Raw genomic sequence first — 18,387 nt, 5'->3', positions numbered from 1 at the left:
TTACGAAAGGCCAGTCTCTTTGGCAATGACAAGGAGTGGCAAGGAGTGGAATGTTAGATATAGAGTCTGGTAATTACCGGTTACTGGCAGAGAGGTTTGGAACTCTCTTTCTTATTGGTCCTACAGCTGCACCATCGAGAGCATCCTGACTGGTTGCATCACTGCCTGGTATGGCAACTGCTCGGCCTCCGACTGCAAGGCACTACAGAGGGTAGTGTGAACGACCCAGTACATCACTGGGGCCAAGCTTCCTGCCATCCAGGACCTCTATACCAGGCGGTGTCAGAGGAAGGCCCTAAAAATTGTCAAAGACTCCAGCCACCCTAGTCATAGACTGTTCTCTCTGCTACTGCACGGCAAGCGGTACCGGAGTACCAAGTCTAGGTCCAAGAGGCATCTAAACAGCTTCTACCAAGACATAAGACTCCTGAACATCTAATCAAATGGCTACCCAGACTATTTGCATTGCACCCCCCCAACCCCCTTTACACTGCTGCTACTCTCTGGCACCAACCCGGACAGGAAGATCACATCAGTGACTCAACCCACTCAAGTGACGCACCCCTCCTAGGGAAAGCATGGAAGTAAGCCAGTGACTCAGGCCCTGTAATAGGGTTTGAGGCAGAGAATCCCAGTGGAGAGAGGGGAACCGGCCAGGCAGATCCCGCAAGGGCTGTTCGTTGCTCCAGTGCCTTTCCGTTCACCTTCACACTCCTAGGCCAGACTACACTCAATCATAGGACCTACTGAAGAGATGAGTCTTCAATAAAGACTTAAAGCTCGAGACCGAGTCTGCGTCTCTCACATGGAGAGAGAAAGCCCTGCCTCCAGCTGTTTGCTTAGAAATTCTAGGGACAGTAAGGAGGACTGCGTCTTGTGACTGGAGCGTACGTGTAGGTATGTACGACAGAACCAAATTTGGAAGATAGGTAGGAGCAAGCCCATGTAATGCTTTGTAGGTTAGCAGTAAAACCTTGAAATCAGCCCTAGCCTTAACAGGAAGCCAGTGTCAAGAGGCTAGCACTGGAGTAATATGATCAACTTTTTTGTTTCTAGTCAAGATTCTAGCAGCCGTGTTTAGCATGAACTGAAGTTTATTTAGTGCTTTATCCAGGTAGACGGAAAGTAGAGCATTGCAGTAGTCTAACCTAGAAGTGACAAAAGCATGGATTAATTTTTCTGCATCATTTTTGGACAGAAAGCTTCTGTTTTTTGCAATGTTACGTAGATGGAAATAAGCTGTCCTTGAAACAGTCTTGATATGTTCATCAAAAGAGAGATCAGGGTCCAGAGTAAGGTCCTTCACAGTTTTATTTGAGACGACTGTACAATCATCAAGATTAATTGTCAGATTCAACAGAAGATCTATTTGTTTCTTGGGAGCTAGAACTAGCATCTCTGTTTTGTCCGAGTTTAAAAGTAGAAAATATGCTGCCATCCACTTCCTTATATCTGAAACACAGGCTTCCAGGGAGGGCAATTTTGGTGCTTCACCATGTTTCATTGAAATGTACAGCTGTGTGTTGTCCGCATAGCAGTGAAAGTTAACATTATGTTTCCAAATGGCATCAACAAGAGGTAAAATATATAGTGAAAACAATAGTGGTCCTAAAACGGAGCCTTGAGGAACACTGAAATTTACAGTTGATTTGTCAGAGGACAAACCATCTACAGAGACAAACTAATATCTTTCCAACAGATAAGATCTAAACCAGGCCAGAACTTGTCCGTGTAGACCAATTTGGGTATCCAATCTCTCCAAAAGATTGTGGTGATCGATAGTATCAAAAGCAGCGCTAAGGTCTAGGAGCACGAGGACAGATGCAGAGCCTCGGTCTGACTCCATTAAAAGGTAATTTACCACCTTCACAAGTGCAGTCTCAGTGTTATGATGGAGTCCATCACTCCAGACTGAAGCGTTTCGTATACATTGTTTGTCTTCAGGAAGGCAGTGAGTTGCTGCGCAACAGTTTTTTCAATTTTTTTTAAGAGGAATGGGAGATTCGATATAGACCGATAGTTTTTTATATTTTCTGTGTCAAGGTTTGGCTTTTTCAAGAGAGGCTTTATTACTGCCACTTTTAGTGAGTTTGGTACACATCCGGTGGATAGAGAGCCGTTTATTATGTTCAACATAGGAGGGCCAAGGACAGGAAGCAGCTCTTTCAGTAGTTTAGTTGGAATGGGGTCTAGTATGCAGCTTGAAGATTTAGAGGCCATTATTATTTTCATCAATGTGTCAAGAGATATAGTATTAAAAACCTTGAGTGTCTCCATTGATCCTAGGTCCTGGCAGTGTTGTGCAGACTCAGGACAATTGAGCTTTGGAGGAATACGCAGATTTAAAGAGGAGTCCGTAATTTGCTTTCTAATGATCATGATCTTTTTGTCAAAGAAGTTCATGAATTTATCACTGCTGAAGTGAAAGCCATCCTCTCTTAGGGAATGCTACTTTTTAGTTAGCTTTGCGACAGTATAATTTTTTTGGGGTGGGATTGTTCTTATTTTCCTCAATTAAGTTGGAAAAATAGGATGATCGAGCAGCAGTGAGGGCTCTTCGATACTGCACAGTACTGTCTTTCCAAGCTAGTCGGAAGACTTCCAGTTTGGTGTAGCGCCATTTCTGTTCCAATTTTCTGGAAGCTTGCTTCAGAGCTCGGGTATTTTCTGTATAGTTAGTTTCTAGTTTCTTATTTCTTAGTTTCTTATGACAATTTATTTCTTGTTTTTAGGGGTGCGACTACATCTAGGGTATTACGCAAGGTTAAATTGAATTCCTCAGTTAGGTGGTTAACTGATTTTTGTGCTCTGACGTCCTTGGGTAGGCGGAGGGAGTCTGGAAGGGCATCTAGATATCTTTGGGTTGTCAGAGAATTTATAGCCCGGCTTTTGATGATCCTTGGTTGGGGTCTGAGCAGATTATTTGTTGCGATTGCAAACATGATAAAAGGGTGGTCCAACGGTCCAGGATTATGAGGAAAAACATTAAGATTCACAACATTTATTCCACGGGACAAAACTAGGTCCAGAGTATGACTGTGGCAGTGAGTAAGTCCGGAAACATGCTGGACAAAACCCACCGAGTCGATGATGGCTCCGAAAGCCTTTTGGAGTGCGTCTGTGGACTTTTCCATGTGAATATTAAAGTCACCAAAAATTTGAATATTATCTGCCATGACCACAAGGTCCGGTAGGCATTCAGGGAACTCAGTGAGGAACGCTGTATATGGCCCAGGAGGCCTGTAAACAGTACCTATAAAAAGTGACTGAGTAGGCTGCATAGATTTCATGACTAGAAGCTCAAAAGACGAAAACACAGTCATTCGTTTTTGTAAATTGAAATTTGCTATCATAAATGTTAGCAACACCTCCGCCTTTGCGGGATGCGCGGGGGATATGGTCACTAGTGTAACCAGGAGGTGAGGCCTCATTTAACACAGTAAATTCATCAGGCTTAAGGTATGTTTCAGTCAGGCCAATCACATCAAGATTATGATCAGTGATTAGTTAATTGACTATAACTGCATTGGAGGTGAGGGATGTAACATCATGTTGCCCTATTTTGAGATGTAAGATATCACAACCTCTTTCAATAATGACATGAATGCAGGAGGTCTTTATTCCAGTGAGATTGCTAAGGCGAACACCGTCATGTTTAGTTTTTCCCAACCTAGATCGAGGCACAGACACGGTCTCAATAGGGATAGCTGAGCTGACTACACTGACTGTGCTAGTGGCAGTCTCCACTAAGCTGGCAGGCTGGCTATCTCATTGTGGAGCTAGTGGAGTTAGAGCCCTGTCTATGTTCGTAGATAAGATGAGAGCACCCCTCCAGCTAGGATGGAGTCCATCACTTGTGGGTGAGTCCCAGAAAGAGGGCCAATTATCTACAAATTCTATCTTTTGAGAGGGGCAGAAAACAGTTTTCAACCAGCGATTGAGTTGTGAGACTCTGCTGTAAAGCTCATCATTCCCCGTAGCTGGGAGGGGGCCAGAGACAATTACTCGATCCGACACATCTTTCTAGCTGATTTATACGCTGAAGCTATGTTGCGCTTGTTGACCTCTGACCGTTTCATCCTAACATCGTTGGTGCCGACGTGGATAACAATTTCCCTATACTCTCTACACTCGCCAGTTTTAGTTTTAGCCAGCACCATCTTCAGATTAACCTTAACATCGGTAGCCCTGCCCACTGGTAAACAGTGTATGATCGCTGGATGATTCGTTTTAAGTCTAATACTGCGGGTAATGGAGTCGCAATGACTAGGGTTTTCAATTTGTTAGAGCTAATGGTGGGAGGCTTCGGCGTCTCAGACCCCGTAATGGGAGGGGGAGAGACCAGAGAAGGCTCGGCCTCTGACTCCGACCCGTTGCTCAATGGGGAGAACCGGTTGAAAGTTTCTGTCGGCTGAATAAGCGACGCCGGTTGAGCATTCCTACAGCATTTCCTTCCAGAAGCTATGAGAAAAATGTCCGGCTGCGGGGACTGTGCGAGGGAATTTATACTACTATCTGTACTTATTGGTGGCACAGACGCTGTTTCATCCTTCACTTAAATGACCCTTTCGTAACCATTGCGTCTGAAGCTGGGCTTGCAGCACAGCAACCCTCGCCATATCGTTCTCCTGTATATTATGAGTACAGCGACTGCAATTAGAAGGCATAATGTTAATGTTACTCCTTCGCTTCGGCTGGTGGAGGTCCTGTAGAACCACGCCCAGATAACGCATCCGGGCTGAAAAAGTTCAATGATAAATTTAGAGCGAGGGAAAAATAAAAACCTGGTGATGTCACCATTAACTTCTTATGGCTGAGATCCCGTTAACAGGATCGATATGACAACAGCCAGTGAAAGTGCAGGGCGCCAAATTCAAACAACAGAAATCTCATAATTTAAATTCCTCAAACATACAAGTATTTTACACCATTTTAAAGATAAACTTGTTGTTAATCCCACCACAGTGTCCGATTTCAAAAACGCTTTATGACGAAAGCATACCATGCGATTATGTTAGGTCAGCACCTAGTCACAGAAAAACACAGACATTTTTCCAGCCAAAGAGAGGAGTCACAAAAAGCAGAAATAGAGATAAAATTAATCACAAACCTTTGATGATCTTCATCAGATGACACTCATAGGACTTCATGTTACACAATACATGTATGTTTTGTTCGATAAAGTTCATATTTATATCCAAAAATCTCAGTTTACATTGGTGCGTTATGTTCAGTGATGTTTTGCTTCCAAAACATCCGGTGATTTTGAAGAGAGCCACATCAATTTACAGAAATACTCATAATAAACATTGATAAAAGATACAACTGTTATGCATGGACTTTAGATAAACTTCTCCTTAATGCAACCGCTGTGTCAGATTTCAAAAAAGCTTTACCGAAAAAGAACACCATGCTATAATCTGAGTACAGCGCTCAGAGACCAAAACAAGCCATACAGATACCCGCCATGTTGTGGAGTCAACAGAAGTCAGAAATAGCATTATAAATATTCCCTTACCTTTGATGATCTTCATCAAAATGCACTCCCAGGAATCCCAGTTCCACAATAAATGTTTGTTTTGTTCGATAAAGTCCATAATTTATGTCCAAATACCTCCTTTTTGTTCGCGCGTTTAGTTCACAAATCCAAATTCACGACGCGCAGGCCAGACGAAAAGTCAAACAATTACATTACAGTTCGTAGAAACATGTCAAACAATGTATAGAATCAATCTTTAGGATGTTTTTAACATAAATCTTGAATAATGTTTCAACCTGACAATTCCTTTATCTTTAGAAAGGAAAAGGAACGCAGCTACCTCTCACGGGTGCGCTTTCTGCCAGACCTCTTACTCAATCAGCTCTTATTCTCTCCTCCTTCACAGTAGTAGCCTGAAACAAGGTTCTACAGATTGTTGACATCTAGTGTAAGCCTTAGGAAGTGCAATATGACCACATAGACACTGTATATTGGATAGGCAAAGACTTGAAAACCTACAAACCTCAGATTTTCCACTTCTTGGTTGGATTTTTTCTCAGGTTTTTGCCTGCCATATGAGTTGTGTTATACTCACAGGCATCATTCAAACAGTTTTAGAAACTTCAGAGTGTTTGCTTTCAGAATCTACTAATAATATGCATATCTTAGCTTCTGGGCCTGAGTAGCAGGCAGTTTACTCAGGGCACCTTATTCATCTAAGCTACTCAATACTGCCCCCAGCCATAAGACGTTTTAAAGGCTCAAACTCCATCCCTCCAAAACAGAGTGAAAAGTCAGGCAGTCTTTTCAAACAGCTCTTACACTAAAAGGGCATTATCATAATTGTCACAATTTCACAGAATTAGTCCAATCTCATAGTGTGGAAATATATATAAAAAGTTTTTGACTGCACTGGGCCTTTAAAACCTCTTGACACTACAGGGGGTGCTGTTTCAACTTGGACATTTATCGTTCCCAAATTAAACTGCCTCGTACTCAATTCTTGCTCGTACAATATGCATATTATTATTACTATTGGATAGAAAACAATCTCTAGTTTCTAAAACCGTTTGAATTATGTCTGTGGGTGAACCAGAACTCTTTCTGCAGCGAAATTCATGACAGGAACTGCGAAGGTCTGAAAACGAGGCTCTGTTCTCAGATCAGTTTAAAGCTCTGTATGTATCCTATGGGTCGACATGAACTGCACCCGTCTTCCCCTGGATGTCAGTAACCAATGAGAAGTGGAATGGAGTTTCTACGTAGTTCTCAGAGCTTATAAAAGGCCAAGGAACGAAGGGAGCTATCTTTTCGACATTCGTCATTACGCAAAGCAAGACCTCAGGATGGCATTTTGAAACGCTCAGTTATCAGCCTTAGATATATCCGTCTGTAATTTAATTCGATATAGTTGTTAGAAACATCATAACGAAGTTATTTTAAACCGAGTTATATCAGTTTATGCGAGTATATTGCTATTTTCGGAATTTCCTTAGTATTGCGTTTTGAGGATTTGGGCATGTTGTGGCCACATAGCTATTGTTAGCTGCTAATTCCGAAGTTGAAGACGACGTTTTACAACCAAGCAACGATTCTTTTGGACAAAGGACACCTTGCCCAAGATTCTGATGGAAGCTCGTCCAAAAGTAAGAGCTATTTATGATGTTATTCCGTATTTATGTGGAAAAATGTAAACGGATTTGTCCGCCATTATTGCGGCACTAGTCTGGCTGTAACGCACACTGTATGTCTAGTAACGTTAATTTTAAAAATCTAACTCAGCGGTTGCATTAATAACTAATGCATCTTTCATTTGCTGTCCAACCTGTATTTTTTAGTCAAGTTTACGATTATTTATTGATTAGATTAGGTGCCTTTCCAAGATGGCGCCGACCAGAATGCATGACCTGTTGCCACTGATTACATTGTATAACCACGATTTGTGCTGCTAAATATGCACATTTTTGAACAAAACCTATATGCATTGTGTAATATGATGTTACAGGACTGTCATCTGATGAAGTATATCAAGGTTAGTCCAAAATTATATATCTTTTGCTGTATTGTTACGATCGCTAACCTGTGCTGCTGGTAAATTGCTTGTGTTTCTGGCTATTGTGCTAAGCTAATATAATGCTATATTGTGTTTTCGCTGTAAAACACTTAAAAAATCTGACATATTGGCTGGATTCACAAGATGTTGGGCTTTCATTTGCTGTACGCTGTGTATTTTTCAGAAATGTTTTAAGATGAGTAATTCGGTATTTGACGTTGGTCTCTGTAATTATTCTGGCAGCTTCGGCACTATTTCAGATTGCAGCTGCAATGTAGAACTGTGATTTATACCTGAAATATGCACATTTTTCTAAAAAAACATATGCTATACAATAAATATGTTATCAGACTGTCATCTTATGAAGTTGTTTCTTGGTTAGTGGCTATTTATATCTTTATTTGGTCGAATTAGTGATGGCTACTGATGGAGTAAAAAACTGGTGGAGTAAAAAAAGTGGTGTCTTTTGCTAACGTGGTTAGCTAATAGATTTACATATTGTGTTTTCCCTGTAAAACATTTTAAAAATCAGAAATGATGGCTGGATTCACAAGATGTGTATCTTTCATCTGGTGTCTTGGACTTGTGATTTAATGATATTTAGATGCTAGTATTTACTTGTGACGCTATGCTAGGCTATGCTAGTCAGCTTTTTTACTGTGGGGGGTGCTCCCGGATCCGGGTTTGGGAGGAATTAGAGGTTAAAATACACCAACCTATTTCCAGTGATTGTAAACATTTTGAGTTGAAAACAACATGATGTTCACCATCCATGGACATACCACAGATTATAGAATAGCCCATACCTAAAGTGCATTCTAAAATTGTTTAAATAGTTTTTGAATACTTATATAAATGTGATATTTCTCTTTTCACTTAGAAAGCTATTTGTCAATGGTCTTTCCTCTGGTGTTGCTCTGCCCTTCTGCCACGCCGTTTGTTGTTTTGTTGGGTGTTGTTGTCAAAGGGTTTCTGTTCGGCACTGAATGGAGATCAGTTTACAAAGCGTTTGTTTTGATCCCACTGCTGTCACGTGACAGGCCTGGAATGACATGAGGTCAGTCGACGGGAAGTGCTTTCATCACGCCTGCCTCTTTGACTCTGACCCTGCATTGTGTACACAGAGAGCACTTCACACTTCTTGATTGGGTTCCAAGATCATCTAAAGCTTTATATATTAGAAGCTGTCTTTCTGAGGAACACTTCTGTTAACGTTGTAAGGTTAGGTATGTTAGAGAACGTGTAGGTGCTAATTACCTTGAATGAACAAGGACAAAGACACCACCAATTTACAATGAAGGTGAGGTTGTAGAGCAGTCCCCCTCTGACAGCTTCTGTCAGTCAAACAACCGAAACTACGACAACAAACATCCCCTACGAGTACGGGGTTTGATGCTCTTGGTCAAAAATGAGTACAATTTCAAGAAACAGGGAGCAAAGGAGGTTGTTAGGGAAGTTGAGAGGGGCAAGGATCAGTGATGACGCTGTGACATCACAAGGGCAAGACTTCCTTTCCATTCTCCTGGCTTGCTCTGGTGCCCTTCCTTCACCTCTGATGTCACAGGCTCGATCAAAGGTAAGAGACGGACCAAAGCCCTCCTAGAAAGGGACCCTCCCTTCCTCCCACCCTCCCTCCATCGCAGAGACTGAAATAGAAATCCCAATTTACCCAGGCCCACTCCAACCCCCACGTAACCCCCCTTCCAGTCCAGACCTGACAAACAGAGGGTGTAGAAAAGAAAACATCCTCTCTCAGTCGCAGGCGGGCTGCCCCGATTGCCAGGCCAACTTTCTGGAAAAGGTAGCGCTCCATGGTCCCTAGCTCAGTGGGTGGACATGAACTTTCCTGATTAGAAACAGCAGGCCAGGGCCAAAGCCAGGGACAGGTGACTGGATGTGACCAGCTTTCACTGTATCTTTTACCACAACTAGACTGGAAATAACAGACTGAGACCGAAGGGAAGCATGAAGAGGGTCAGCTGCTTTTGTTCTAATGAAATAATAGGGAATGATGTACAGGGATGAGTTTCCCAAAAGCTTCATAGCACTAAGATCATCTGAAGTCCATTGCACAATCTTAGTGCTACGAAGTTTTCAGGAAAAACATCCCAGGTTGTTGAAGCTATTTGTGTTTTATGGTCAGTGCTGTGATTCCCAATATGAATGACACAAATATTAATCATTAATAATGACATGATCATAACAATTGTTTATAGGTCTGTGTTTCCTGGGATTCCTCTTTTGAAAACAAGTTTCATGGGCCTCCCAAGTGGCGCAGCGGTCTAAGGCATTCCCGTGCTGTGCCACAACCGGAGTCCCATAGGACCGCACACAATTGGCCCAGCGTCGTCCAGGTTAGGGGAGGGTTTGGCTGGTGGGGCTTTACATGGCTTATCGCGCTCTAGTGACTCCTTGTGGCGAGCCAGGTGCCTGCAGGCTGACCCCGGTTGCCAGTTGAACGGTGTTTCCTCCGACACATTGGTGTGGCTGGCTTCCGGGTTAAGCTGGCAGGTTTTAAGGAGCGCGATTAGGCGGGTCATGTTTCAGAGGACGCATGACACCACCTTCACCTCTCCCGAGCCCGTTGGGGATGAGACAGACAAGATCGAAGAAAAAGGGGGTAAAAAACAACAACAAAAAGGCTGACAGGGCTGTTCCTTGCCTGTACAGTATTTTAGCATGAAGAGAGGCTGGGTTGGCCCTGGGTGAGATCACTGTTTGTGTCTCAGCTTGTTTCTGTCAGCGTAGAAGCAGCACTCCCTCCTTCACGTTCTCCCTCTCCTAAATATGAGTGCTGATAGGGAGGCAGGCAGGTATTTGGCAGGTGTTTCAAACACAACAATATCTCAATCTTGCACTTCAAAAGCAATAATGATAATCCTCACTTGAGGACCTCCTGATACCACAGTATATTGGTCTGCAGAATATTCTACAATTTAAGGGATTCTCCATTTGACACAATCATTGGTGAGAGAGATGAGGGTGTGGGGTAAAGACATTCCACAGAACCATCTTCTACTAGGCACACTACTGTAGCGTGGCCTGATTCGAGTCTGACTTATCAGAGCTCTGCTGTGTTCTTCAAGTAGCTCTCATGTTCTCCGATCCTTTATCGCCAATGTTTATATAGACAACTGATTTATGCCGTTTTATCTGATGACGCAGTATCTGATGGCTAGAGAATGATTCATTAACTGGGGTAGAACAGGCTCTCTCACGCACCTTTATGGCCGACCATGGAGGAGTAGGAAGGCTGATTACGCAACAGTCCCACAGCCCTGACACGGTCAGGAAGCCACGCCAACCAGACGGCCAGGCCAGCTACTGACAGGTCCCCTTGGAGATTAGTTAGCATTCTCAGAATACAAAACAGCAGTTAGCATTTAAGATAGTAGAAGTGGCAATGCCATATAAGGGAAATATCTAGCCATCTAAATGATGCCTATCTCCATAAACACAGCAGGTGACATACTGTCTAGACAGATCAAACACAGAATGCGTGTTCTCTTATCCGGATGATCACTGATATCTAAAGCCATGGTAAACAGTGGAGAAAATCACATCGCTGACATTGTTAGCATTCTTTTCACGCTGGGATTTCCACACACCAACAAATTCATTTTTAGTAGGAGAGGGGCAATAACTAAGAATGACAGTGTTTTATTTATAAAGCACATTTCTTGGTATGTGGTAAAATGTAGAGAGGTCCATATCTTAAACGATTCCTCATCTACTTAAATGCTTTCCGATAATATTCCCTTTAATTTAGTGGAAGAGAGGGGGAAAAGAGAAAATGAAACCAGGAGCATAAGAGGGACATTTAGATTTTCACAGTTCAGGATATTTGCTGAGGGATCAAGTATCGAACCTGTGTTTTCCACACGACACAAGACCACTGAGATAGTCTATGCGAGCGTAGATCACCAATCCACGTTGTCACAGATGAGCATGTGTGTAAATTTTTGTTTTTAAAGCACGCTCAGCATGTTTGTGATGTTTCAGAGGTTTCCTTCATGTTTATCTTTGTAAGTGTCTTTTGGTGTAGTCAAGTAACAGGGATGCCAATGTATCTGTCACTCTGTTGTGGATAACTACACCTCTCCCAGGCAGAGAGGTACCACATCAAACTAGTCAGAGGATCATAATGGAAGTTAGTTGTAACATTATGATATTTTGAACTAGGCACTGTATCCATATGTGCAGTGCTTTTTAAAGGCCCAGTGCAGTCAACAACGTGATTTCCCTGTGTTTTATATATATTTCCACACTATGAGAATGGAATAATACTGTGAAACTGTGAAAATTATGATGATGCGCTTTTAGTGTAAGAGCTGTTTGAAAAGACTGCCTGAAATATCAGCCTGTTTTGGTGGGATGGAGTTTTGGCCTTCCTGGTGTCATCACACTTGTATTTTTTTCCCCTTTATTTAACTAGGCAAGTCAGTTAAGAACAAATTCTTATTTACAATGATGGCCTACACTAACCAAACCGGGACGACGCTGGGCCAATTGTGCGCCACCCTACGGGACTCCCAATCATGGCCAGTTGTGATACAACCTGGATTTGAACAAGGGTGTCTGTAGTGACACCTCAAGCACTGAGATACAGTGCCTTAGAACGCTGCACCACTTGGGAGCAATTTGAAAGAGAGTTCCAAGTTTCAGTTTTCCCCTCCCCACTCAGAACACTCCCAGACAGTCCTACTTACATTTTTTTCTTGAGATATTGCTCTTTACTAAGATGCTATTTTTGTTTATTTTTGACAATTTTAGTAAGGTATTTAATTGTTACCCAGAAATTATTTCATATTGAGATAAAAAAAAGTCTGCATTGGACCTTTAAATAATCAACATCTGTCAATCAGTCAATCAGTGAGTTAACCAATCCATCATAATCTGCAGTATCCAAGCAGTGATGGGTCTAGTCATGAGCTGTGATACATGTGACACGTGACAGCCAGAGAGTATCACTGGTAGTGAAACATTTCAAGCTTTTATTTGCATACACTTGTATTTTACATCTTTCAAGTAGAAATTTGACATACACTGCAATTAACTTCTCAGTTTGCTTCAATCAATGGATTGATATGATATGTTTGTCAATTGTCATCATACACTAGACTAGAAAGCATATTTTCAAAACTGTTATCATTGGATCATTGCCACATTTCTATTCAGAACAAGCAGCTTGCAGGTATCTTTTCACAATAGAGAAGAGTACAAGTGGTAGTTAGATATAATACTTTACATGAGTTATGGCTTTGCATTGTTTCCATAATATCATATTACCACAGTCCATGACCAAGCCAACCAAAGAGGAGACCCAGGTTGAGGCATGAGGCAGAGTCTGCATCACATTGTTGCGTGGTGGCATTCCTTTCACTGACGTTCGTGATGACGTTTGTAACCTGACAACGGTAATCGCCCAACATACAGTTTACTAAATCATATATCAGTGTTAGAGGGCTAGAGAGTAGGGAGGGAGGATTCTTTCAGCAACTAACAATACAATTTACAGTTATTTTTAGACAACCAAAAACAACCACAGAAACATTGCTCAGGTGTGAAGCGACACAAACACACCCAGACTGAAACATTATGGTCTATTCACAAACAATTAAAAATCTACACACGCATACACTGATATGTAAGCGTACAAAACAACATATTGCATTTCAATCTCCTGCATGCTCTGCATACTAGGTGTACTTTTAGTCGACTTACATGTCATCTTATCTACAGCTATTCATAAAAACACCAATGTCTGCCTTTCTATGACTGTGACCTACCCTGGATAAATTCTCCAGGAAGTTAGCTAGCTACACACACACACACACGCACGCATGCACGCACACACACACACACACACACGCGCGCATGCGCATGCACACACACAAGTATACTGTTCACGAACAGATCAACCCAGAGTCTTTTTTAAGTCTAATACAGGGGATTGGAACCGGTTCGGGGAACAGAACCGTAAACCGGAAAATTATTAAATGTTTTGAGGAACAGAATCAGAACCAGGAACTGAAGTGATCTATACTGTTCCGGAACAGAACTGTTCTTTTAAAAGCATGGGAACTGGTTAACAATGTTATTTTTAAGTTCCAGTCACACAAAAAAAATGCAACAAAGCCCCTTTTCCAGTGTCTGCCTGCCAGCTGAAAATCTTTGCCAGTGTATTTGCATGTGTAGGCTACCTGCCTCTTCCCTTATGAAGCATAGCCTACTGATATTACAAGCATGACTCAGAAATTATTTATTAGAGAATAACGGATTCACTTTTTCAATGATAGTTAAGGATACTATAGTTACCACGTTTCACATTGGTTTTATTTACTACAAATAAATAAGACGTTTTTTATTTTTTTATTCTGATGCCGCTCTGCACACACAAGCTTGTTAGCTAGCTAGCTAGCTCTGGTCCAACGTTATGCCAACTCTCTGAATTTCAAAGACATTCAAAGTTCCGTCATAGAAGCCGCTCCTCCGTAAGTATAATTCTTTGGGCCTAATTCAGATTATGCATGTCATAGCAAGATGCCAAGCACTTCAAGCCAAGCTCCTCCTCCACCCACTCTCTCATTTTGCGCACTACACTTGTCTGTCCAATGCATGTAAATAACTACAGCTTGCCCGCATCCCCTCTCCATAGCACAACAACAACAACAAAAAGATTTAAATGATTTAAAAAGGAACAGAAAGGAATGAACCATTACCTTTTTTGGGTTTGAACCACTTCAGAACTTTATTTTGCTGGTCAGAACAGTGGAACGGAACAAAGACAATGATGGTACTGTTCAGAACGAAACGATTGGAAATTAATTTGGGTTCCAACCCCTGGTTACAATATTGTTTAATGATACAAGTCTGTGGGCAGAGTAGACTAGCTTTAGTTTCTAGAATTAGATGCTAGTTCCATTAGCTACTAGGCTAGCTAAATGAAATAGCCAGTGAAATAACCACACAAACAATAGAGACTCATCCCAGTCTGAACATGGAGGTCTAATGATCTAGTCAATGAGATATTCAAATCCACCAATGGAAACAATGAGTGGTGTGGGTTGTGAGGAAGGAAAAGCCTGTTTAATGAGGCTGAAATACGTTTTGCATCACATCAGTGCTAAAGGGCCTATGCTGGACTACACCTACACACATTAATCCATGAAGTCGCCAATTGTAATAGTGACATTACATGACCTCTGATGTAACTTAATTGCTGTGTGATACCAATGTGTGATACTCTCCCATCATTGACTGCTTTGTAAACGTATACCCTATAACTCACCATAAAGCATAATGTACTGTATAGGTAAAATGACAAGAAACAAGATAATAGGTGAGGCTATTGTGTACCAATGGTTTACTGTGACTGTAGCTCTGACATAATTTCCTTGAATGAAAGTGACAAACATGACAGTGATACTCTAAACACCTGGGGACCCACAGGCTGCACAGGATTTTGTTCGGGTGTGTTAGTACTGGGCTGGAACAAAACCCTGCACACCCTGTGGGTTCCCAGGACCAGGAACGAAGAATATTGCACTCAACCAATGCTGCTTCAGTCAGTGTGGTTCCAATGCAAGGAAGCATGGCAGGGTGGTGGTGGTGGATTAGGAGGACGTGTTATGTCTGGGTTAACTGTGGAGATCTTGAACAGAGCGCTGTCAAAGAGAACTCTGCTGGAAGGCCTGGCCCAGGGATAGAAGATGGACAGGGTGTAGAACAGAGAGTAAATCTGCCCTGGCTGGCAGCTAGTAGCAGGATCATTTACGTAGACAGTCTGGGTACATTCATGTAGTGAATTGATTCACGCTCTTGTACAACATACAGAAACATAGAGGTGAGGGTAAACATACTGTACCAACGGAAACACACGGATGCACATACTTTACACACACCTCGAGACGTGCAGATACACACACACATGCACATATCAAAAAAGCACACAAATGCACATACACACACACGGACATACACACATGTAAGCTTCAAACGAGAACACGCGCACAAACATTCAAACATACACAACCACATACACACACAAATCACACATGGCGTAAACATAAGCCCCAACACAGACACAGAGGCAAACATACACAAGACTAGACGCCGCAGGCACATTGTGCTGAGCTCAGGCCCCTAGCACAGCTCCAGATCCAGAACAGGTCTGGGAGTGCGTGGCCTGGAAATAAATATCATTAAACTCAGCTGTCAGTTTGGATTTGGCTCCGCTGAGCGCACCACCATCAATAAGAGCCTGGCTGTCCCCCGCACACAGACTGCCTCCTCACACCCTCTCACGTTATATACAGACACAGACACACACACAGACACACACTCACACCCGGACCACCTGGGAGATCTGTTTATGGTGCCTGCAAGGACCACACCACCAGTAACAGGCCTAACTTTCATTTCTGTTATAGATCAAAAGATCAAAAAAGTCATTAATGGCCACTAACTCATTTACATAAATACAATGAAACATAAACACATACGAACACAGAGACAAAGATAAAGACACAATGCAAAATAGTGGTCATAGAATCGAAGGTTTGTAATCTAATCTTTCTGGTGGTGTTTCTGTATCACAACCGGCCGTGATTGGGAGTCACAGGGTTGTGCACAATTGGACCAGCGTCGTCCGGGTTTGGCCGGTGCAGGCCGTCATTGTAAATAAGAATTTGTTCTTAACTGACTTGCCTACTTAAATAAAGGTTAAATAAAAAAATAAAAAAATAAAGAACAATTCTTAGTGACAGTCTGGTCAACCAAGTTCAAAGGACAAAGTGCTTACCAATGACAACAACCTCAACTACTACTGTATAGCAACCAAACAAAAACTTAAAGTCATTATAATCATCATCATAATCATTATGATTCTCAGTGAAACTACTGAGATTAAAATCAGACTTATAAAATGACAACTGCCTGTCCTCCAAAGAAAAAGGTGTGCTCTCCAGTCAACCTGTATAAAGGGTTTCGTGCAAAGCCCATGTTTCCAGGCACTCACCTAAAGGGAGTTCCTCCTTCTGTTTGCACGCAGGTCTCCTTTGTTGTTGACGCGCTCACTTTTCCCTCCCCCTCCCTGCTCCTCACCCCCTCTCCTTTTCTCTTATTTGAAAATAACCCAAACAGGTTCTGTAGATGTAGGAACAGTGATATTATCTAAGCAAAGCACTTCACCTGAAGGGGGATCCCATCACAGTGCTGTTTTTTCTCTCTCTCTCTTTCCCTCTCTTCGTCTGCACGGAAGAAAGAGGCCCGGAGCAGAATGGCTTTTACAGGCCAAACAAGTTGAGCACCGCTGAGGCAGGCTAAGCCTTGCTAACACCTTTCAAATACTTTTTAACAGCCTCACCGTAAATAGTCATTTTCTCAGGTGAATACACGCGATGCGTCGGGGTCAGGACCTTTGTTTGCACAGACATCATATAAATCACAGCCACACTAATGGAGACAGAGATGGTGTGTCAGTTGTAGTTGAGAAGAAGGTGTGGGCATGTCTGTATGCATGGATAAGTCACTGTTTTCAGCCAGTCCAACTTTAGGGGCTGGTTTCCCAGACACAGATGAACTTGTCCTGGACTAAATAGCACTTTCACTGGAGAATCTCCATTAAGCATGATTTTGAGTCAAGCGCTATGCTTAATCTGTGTCTAGGAAACCGTCCCTACGTGTTTAAGATGGAATCTTACATCACTATTGGACTCAATAAATGATTAATAAAGATCACTGTGCATCTTTCAGCGCTTTACATGATAGATACAGTATGTATGTTTTGCTGTGAGTGTCTCAACTACATGCACTGTAAGTATGCAAAATCAAATCACATGACAAAAAATGGGCTATCCCAAGCCATCTTTCAGATCCCACACAGTGATTCTGTTTTGGGCACAGAGCATCAGACCATGGCCTCACGCTACCGTCAACTTCTCAGATAATGGATCCTTCCATAACCATAGACAGTCAGTGTTCATGACATCAAACACATCCCAGATGTACACTAACAAAACTATAAAGTAAATGTAGTTCGGGGTAACTATCAGAGAAGAGATTAAAAGCCTGACATTCCTTGGCTGCCTTCCAGACATTGGAGACAGCGTGTGGTGAATCTAGTTACACAAACAAAGGTGAGGAGGTTCATCTGATTGTGTAGCACTTGGGGGAAGGAAGATGTGTGGTGTGAAAATGGATGGCTTTCTCTTGCCTTGAATTCACAACACTGCAAAGTGAAACACTTCAGTGATTGACAGTTGACATAATTGCTACATTCAAGTCTGTGGCAAGGCTCCCAGTTCTTTATAGTGAATAAAATGCAAATGTTCATAACAGACGAGTTGGTGTCAAATACTTTGTAGTGAGTACTAACTGAAGACAATGTGGCCTACATTCCCCTCATCTACAGCACCACCGATGTTCCTATAGGTCCTCTTGACAAGCATCTGTCTGTATAGACACCGGTACCATTTTGCATTTGATTCCGCTGCCCGTCAGTTTGAATATAATTGGCATTGTATAAGTTATCACCATTGGAGAAGGAAATAAGAGTCAATTGTTCAGCTATAATTAGGGGTTATCCACAGGTCAACTGCACGCTCAACACTGTTCTCTGTAACTGTCGACAAAGTGGCACCAACGGCATCTGACCAGTAACATGAAAACAAGCAACAACCAATGCTTGTGAAAAAGTCCCCGCTTGATTCTTGCCTCTGTTCTTCCAGAGGCTATAGCTTGAGAGGTTCACCGAACTGAAATTTAAAAAAGGAGAAGCTTTAGAGATTCAAATGTAAATTGTACAAGAGGGTAAGGGAAAATCCAATCAAAATGTTGATATGTTATCAAGTGA

This window comes from Salvelinus alpinus, chromosome 23 (genome assembly GCF_045679555.1).
Source record: "Salvelinus alpinus chromosome 23, SLU_Salpinus.1, whole genome shotgun sequence".
In the NCBI taxonomy this organism is placed as follows: Eukaryota; Metazoa; Chordata; class Actinopteri; order Salmoniformes; family Salmonidae; genus Salvelinus; species Salvelinus alpinus.
Note: the sequence above shows the minus strand (reverse complement) of the source record.